General features: G+C 39.4%; 1 pseudogene; it reads right to left on the bottom strand.

The window, feature by feature from the left end:
* Positions 1–1,507: 1,507 nt before the first annotated feature.
* LOC149201180 (uncharacterized) lies at positions 1,508–2,910 on the bottom strand (annotated as a pseudogene).
* Between the last annotated feature and the right edge of the window lie 4,985 nt (positions 2,911–7,895).

Raw genomic sequence — 7,895 nt, 5'->3', positions numbered from 1 at the left:
AAAGGGGTTTTAATGGATGATGGGGTTTTCTGGGCTGCATGGGGCAAAGAAACAGCTTGAATAGAGAAATATAATCAAAAACACAGATTATCTCTTGAGGCAAGGTAGGTAAGAAATTTAACAATTAAATTGAGATAAACGGAATGGCAAGACTGCTGAGAAGTCGACAAGGGCATAGAAGATGGATCCTTGTCAAATAGAAGAAAACATTAACTATGAATACTTCCTCAAGACAGAGCAAATAAATTGAATTCTGCCTTTCTCACTTAAAAGTATTCAACAGAAATGAGTTAGGAATGAAATGAAAAACATTACAAGATACATATGAGACAGAGAAGAAACATATGTCAAATGTCATACCACAGGAATCTCAGGGGTCAGAGCTGTATTTTTCATTAAACTCTCTGTCAAAAACTGTACAAGAAAGCCCTCTGTTCTCCTCCACGCACACCTCTCAGAATTTTTCTCTCCCCTATGGACGCACTTGGTCGATGGATCAAAAGGGTATTTACAGATTTTTACACGTCCGATGAATAACCATATCCAAAATTAGAAAACGACACCAAAGATGACCAAGCCAGAGTTATAATATGCCACTCATCGAACTCCAACACGTCCAATCACATGCAATATGGTAGCATCAACAATAGCTCACAATCCGCCTTCTAAGAGCCACATCGCCCGTAATCCCACAAAATCTCCAAAGGATCCCAACAATCGCTGGCGGAAATCATGGAACAAAATCCTGTACGGGGTAATGAGGCCAGTCGCTAGTTGAAGCGCACGATTTCTGTGGAGCCGAGATGTTGCTGCAAATTGTTATCATATCAATTGGCCATATTCTGGTAGTACTGTTCCAGAATTCCGCCGATGGTGCTCGGATAACTGCCCACTGCAGAAGTTTCATGGCCAACAAAGAGGATGTTGAGAATGAGATATAGTATTTGTTCAGTTGAAAGCCTTCCGTCATCCATGACAATGCTGAGGAGGTCGTCGTAGTGTACGTCTGGATGTCTTTTTCTCTCGTCCATGGTCTTTTTCACAAAGTCCAGTATCTTTGCTCTTAGACTTCAACGCTTTCCTGTAACTAGTCCCGGGAGGATTTATAGGCACAGAGGTGGCACCCTTCATGAACGTGAAATAATCCTTCATGAGATCATCTGTCTCAGGCTCCCCATGATTGAAGCTCATCATCTGTTTTGCCATCACATTGAAAGTGAACTTCTTGGCTTCGAGCTGTGCAGAGAAGGGGCGCTGCTCCATCTTCTCCCATGACTCGAGTGTCAGAAGTGAGTGTTTCTCAATATCACCCAACAATTGGCTCATAATGTTGCCAATGCTTATGAAATTTACAGCTATGATTCGCATGCATTTATGCATTTTGTCTGACCAGAACGAGCATCGACCATTTTCCCAGAGGTGACTGTGGTTGGCAGAGAATCTTCCATATTAGCTGCAATAGGAGGCAACAATTCGGACCCTTGTCCCAACAATTGCATTGATTGAGCTATAAATGGATTATGAAACTTCCACCACCTGAGGTAGAAGAGTCCTTCAAACTAGCTGCCATAACAGCCATCAATTCTGGATCTTCGTAATCTAATGTATTTTGCAAAGATTTGAAGGGTCTGTCAAATGAATCCGGATAGTAAATCTCAACGTTTTTTTTTTTTTAATTCTATATATACATAAAAACAATGCCTCCAGACAAAAATTAATACCAAGTGAGCCAAGAAATTGAGACTGTGAAATTGGACCAAAAGCTGCCACCTCCACTGCCATTTCTTCCACGATTTGTTTTACATAAGAAAAATCAACATAGGCACTAAGGTCTGCAGTTCCTGGGTCATCTAAAATATGAACAAATTTGTGCTTCCTTATGGCCTGTAAGCTGTCTGAAACTATTCCATTTTGTCCATAATCAATGATGAGTGCACCACCACCATTTGATGAAATCCTCTTTGCAATATTCTTTGTCAATTCAACAGCCTGAGGGCAAACTTCAACATGCTCCAACTAAGCTATTTCATCTGGAAAAAGGCCCTTAAGGTGCTTAGTTAAGTACAACTTGCTGGCAGTTGTTGGTTCTTGGGACAACACAAAACGAAAGCCATCCGAGTCTTCTGCAATATCAATGAGCTTTTCAGACCACCCACGAGGAGTTCTCTGGAATTGGTGCACTGGAAGAGCGTCATAAAACTCATGGGCAATAATGATGGTTGGCACTCCTTGAGGAACTTGTTCCAAATCAGCATGCCAAGAAACTGGAGCTCCAGAGAAAGCACTGAATGCATCTCCAAAAACAAACAGAACATTTGCAACCACATACAGAGAGGCCCTGTTTCAGTTCTGCAAGGGCTAAAACTGCCTCCAGCTGCAACTTTTGCACATCATCATTCCCAGAAAATTCTGCAGTGTTGCAGTGAAGCCATTTTTGAACTCGATCACAACGTCTATCAGCCAACGCCTTTATGAAGTCCTGAAATTTGGAGTGCCATAAATCATCGGTTTTGCCTTTACGCTTTCTAGTCTTGATCTAAGATGACTCAAAATCTGATATTTCGATGTAGATTCTGTTTGTGCTTTTGCAGGGATAGGAGCTACAAAATCTTGGTGAATTTGGCTGCAGCGAGCTGACAAGATGGAGTCTAACATGTGCAGCAATATGTGAATATATTTTACTGTACGCTACTTTTTACTGTACCATGAAATGACCCCAGATCCAATGCTAAAGGCATATCCTGTAATGGATCTTCGATTGTCCTAGTTTCCTATCCAGTCAAAGTCTGTAGATCCTACCATTCTAACATCAAATGAATCAAAACATAAAATGCCAAAATCTAAGGTTCCTTGTACATACCTTAGCACTCCCTTGGCTGCAACCCAATGGTTTTCATGAGGCTGAGACATATACTAGCTCAACACACTGATTTCATAAGCCAAATTAGGCCTAGTTGTAGTTATATAGATGAGACTCACAACCATCTTTATGTACAACATTGTGTCTGCCTCTTTCGAACCATAATTAATATGTAATTTGATGTTATGTTGTAGTGGTAGAAATGAAGCCTTACACTGATCCATTTTAAACTTGTTCAAAAAAATCTTGACATACTTACCTTGGGACAAGAATGTCTAGCCTGAATCTCTCCAGTCTTCTAAGCCCAAACAGTAATGCAGTTCTCCAAGGTCTTTCATTTCAAACATCTATGATAATTGCTGCTTGATTTCTTCAATGAGTTTGTCTACATTCCCTGTCATAATCAGATCATCTACATACAAAGAAATCAATACAATTTGCCCCTTATCATCATACACAATATACAAGTTAGGATAATTTTTTCTCCTGATATACCCATGCTTAAGAAAGAAAAGAATCTATTTTTTCATACCATGACATGGGAGCCTGTTTTAGTCCATATAAAGCCTTCTTTAATTTGTAGACTAATTGATCTTCCCCTTTCTTGATAAATCCCTCTCGTTGCATTAGCTATACTTCCTCTTTCAGATCTCCATTTAATAAAGAAGACTTTACATATAGCTGGTGTATTTTCTAGTGGTGTTTAGTAGCTAATGCAATAATAATTCTAATTGTGTTTAATTTAGCTACCGATGTGAAGGTTTCCTCGTAGTCTATACCTTATTTTTGGGAATACCCCTTTGCCACCAACCTAGCTTTATATTTATCAATAGATCCATCTGGTTTAAACTTTAATTTGTATAGCCATCTGCACCCTATGGGTTTTTTCCCTTGAGGAAGATGAACTAAATCCCACGTGTTATTTTTAATGATAGATTCATATTCTTCCTGCATTGCTTCCCTCCATTCATTACTTTGACTAGCTTCATTAAAATGAGAAGGTTCAACAGTGTTCAACATACCAGTAATGAGTGCATGATCCCTGTATCTAGCTGGCAATTGTATCTTCCTTCTTGATATTCTGAGTGGTGGAGTGGCTTCAAATTTGTTCTGATTTCCCCTCTACAGACTAGTTTCAAACCTGATTTGATCAACCACTTCTTCTTTCTTTTGTTGCTCCTATTGTTGTTGTTGTTGTTGTTGTTGCTATTGCTGTTGTTGTTGCTGCTCACTGGCCCCTGTTTTATCACCATCTTTTGACACTAAAGCCACATGCCATTCTTCATCACTACGAATAGGGTTCCCATCATCTACCTGTTCATGAAATACCACATCTATTCTTGCAAACACCTTGTGGGTCAAAGGATTAAACAACTTATAAGCCTTAAACTCACTGCAGTATCCAAAAAAAGTACACTTAATGGCTTTTGAATCTAACTTCTTCCTATCTTCTTTCAGGACATGAGAAAAATTCTTACATCCAAAGACTCTAAGATGACATACCACAGGCTTGAAGCCAGAAAATGCTTCGAAAGGAGCTTTATAATCCAAACACTTAGTATGACTCCTATTATACAATGCAGTGTTTACAACTTCTACCCAAAAACCATTGGTGAGATTCTTACCTTTCAACATATTGTGGGCACACTCCATGAGTGTTTTATTTTTCCTTTCCGCAACCTAGTTCTGCTGAGGAGTTTAAGGTGTTGTGAACTTCTATTGTATTCCATGTTCTTTGCATTATTTGATGAAGTCACCCTTCTTGAATTCTCCACATTGGTCTGAGCAAAGAGTTTTGATGAAATTTCCTGTTTGCTTCTCAATCATACTTCTGAATTGCTTGAAGTATTCAAAAGCATGATGTTTCTGTGTGAGGAAATACACCAAGGTGAACCATGTACATTCATCAACAAAAATAAGAAAATAGTAGGCCCCTCCTAACGACCTTGTCTGCATTGGCCCACATAAACCAGTGTGTACAAGTTCAAGTATATTACTCTTCTTTCTATCAACAATAGTAGGAAATTCATCAATATGTAATTTACCAAGGGCACATGCTTCACATTCAACATGCATAATCTTCAAAACAGGAAGACCATTCACCATACCTTTATTCTAAAGAAGTAGTAGGTCACTAAAATTTATATGCCCAAATATCTGATGCCAGATATTCGTTGTAGACATGGCTAATGATGCCAACGCTTGATGTGACACACTTCTAACATCCAGTTTATACAATCCTCCTACACGCACACTTGTTGCAATGGACTTAATCTGATCCATCATGTCTTTAATTACACAATGAGATTTAAAGAACTCTACCTTAAGATCTTGATCTGTTATTCTAGATACAGAAATCAAGTTCTTTTTGTTCCCAGTTACATACATAACATCATGAATATGCCTAATGTTTCCATCAAGTTGTTGACAGGGACATCACCATATCCCCTAATTTTATACCCTATATCATCTACAAGGTAGACCTTCATACCATCGCTGGATTGTCTGAAATTTTTAAGCCATTGCCTCTCACCTGTCATATGGGAGGAGCCTCCTGAGTCCATGAACCAGATTTTTGCTTCATCCTCCTCAATTGACAACGCAAAATCAGATACGAACAATCACATATTCGAATTATGATTTGCATCATCCATATGGCCTACATGCTTCTTATGTCTCCACTGACCTTCATCAAACTTCTTCTTCCGACAATGTTTAGCCATATGACCAAATTTACTGCAATAAAAACATTTTGGTCCTAAATCACTTCTGTTTGGAGACATATCTTGAGATGGAGGTGGCTTCCTTTGTCGGGTTCCTCTACTTTTGTGTGCTACATTTGTCTTTCCTCTGAAGGGCTTATTCTTTTCCATTAGGGAAAGATCTTAGCTTTGGGGTTTCAGGGTCATCTGCCTTTCCTCCTCCTGCATTAGGATCCCCGTCAATTCTTCAAACTTGGGGACTTTTTCTCTTGCATTCAACCTAGTGATAAACATCTGATCTAATAGTTGTCAGCCATACCATTCATGGTAATCGTGACAAAATCAGTGTCTAATACTGTTTCGCCAATGTTGCCTAACTTAGTCTTAAGCTTCTTGATACGAGAGATGAATGTTGCTACTTATTTATTCTTCTCCATTTTAATGGAGAGAATATTGCTCTTTAGAAACAATAGGTGATTTTTGTTCTTGATCTATTACAATTCTTTGAGAGTTGTCCAAATGTCTGCTACAACTTTACGATCTCGAATGTGAGGAATAATGTAATCTTTCACAAAAAAATTGAGCATCACCTTCGCCTTTTTCTCCCTCTTTTCCTAGTCTTGGATTGTTGCTATTGTTCCACCTGTAGCGAGGGTCGGCTTCAACTCATCACTGTTTGCGATCATCCATGAATTTTTCCCCTCCAACAGTGTCTGCAACTTAAATTTCCAATTGGAGTAATTGGAACCATCGAGCTGATTTCTCTCGTTTAGATAGGCCTTTTCCATCTGATTGTTCATCTTGACAAGAAAAGACGACCTCCGCCGAACCAAATCTATCCCAGACTCGAAGAGAAATCTCAAAACAAAAACTTGAGATTCAATTTAAAAAAACATATGCCCCAATTGAATTTTAAAAAATGAGAGCCCCTTTCTTTTCTTTTTTTAACCAAAAAAAACATTTCACAGAAAAGTGCCTTCCCAAAACATTTTCTTTTTAAATGCTAGAATCCACGGATGTAGATTAGGCTTACCGCCCCATTTGCTCTCTTTTGGATATTCAAGATCTCCGTGTTGATCGAGAAGCAACTTGGTACAGTCATGGATAGCAAGCCCCTCCTGCGGCATGACACGTACACCAAGGCATAGGAGCTTTCAAAACCGACAATAAGCCCCTGTAGTTCTTCCCGTAGCTAGCTCAATAGAAGATCTTGCTTAGCACGCTGCTCATTACCTTCACGCACGTAGTCTCCATAGCATCACACTTAACAGAACGTAGATCCTTCAACCCAATCTGAGCCCCTCTTCTGCTCAACCTCCACACTAGAATGCAACTCTGGTCTGGGCTTCTCGGCCTCCATCAATCGACAACACCCTCCAAGGTTCTGATTGTGTGTTCCACAATTTTCCAATATTCGACGCTTCATAGCGTAATGGTGGTGAGTAAATCGGACTATGATTCCTTCCAGAAGGGAAACTCTCTGCAATCGTTCATCGACGACAACACGCAGATCAATTTGTCGAAACCCGACAACATGTATTTCATATGCGGAACTCCCGGGCATTGCGTTGGTGGTATGAAGATGGGCGTTAGAAACATTCAAGCTGCCACTGCAAATAGTCCTAGCAGTCCACCAGCTGCCTCAACCTCAGCTTAGGCAACAATAGATCTCATCAAATCTAAACACCACCGTCTACCAACGCGGAGTTATAAAAAAACCCACATTCATAGACTATCGACCCATTTGATCTCAGATCTGCAATTTTTGGGAGCGATGGACAGATTGACTCCGAGGAATGTACAACACTATATATTTTTTATTGTAAGATGATTGGATATAGAGCATTCTGCTCTAAGCTGTCTCCACGTAGAGCTTCTCACTTATGAGCTGTCCAATTAATTAATAAAATTGATTCTTCAGTTTATTTAACATGGTATCAGAATTGCAAATTTGAGAAGGCATGGGAATCCATGAGCTAGGGGATGGTGTCAATAAAACTGGCATGGTGAGAAGGCGGAGAAGCAACACATTCTTTTCTAATTTAATTCAAAGTAAGCATCGTCCTTTCTGAAGTAAAGAGAGAACTGACCATTGCTCTTCTCCCCTTCAAATTCGCAATGGTCAGTGCTTTCTTTGCTTTAGAAAGGTCAACGATTACTGAGAATTAAATTTAAAAAAAAAAATTTCCTCTTTGCCTTCTCACCATGCCAGTTTTCTTCACACCAACTCCCCACTCAAGGATTCACAGACCCTCTCAAACCTGCAGGGCTGATACTATGTTAAATAAATTAAGGAATTAACTTTATTAATTAATTGGACATCTCAGAGGTGA

The sequence above is a fragment of the Pinus tabuliformis genome, chromosome 2_1 (genome assembly GCF_031772625.1).
Source record: "Pinus tabuliformis cultivar Carrire ecotype Pingquan chromosome 2_1, CPIR1, whole genome shotgun sequence".
In the NCBI taxonomy this organism is placed as follows: Eukaryota; Viridiplantae; Streptophyta; class Pinopsida; order Pinales; family Pinaceae; genus Pinus; species Pinus tabuliformis.
This window is presented reverse-complemented; position numbering and strand designations above follow the sequence as displayed.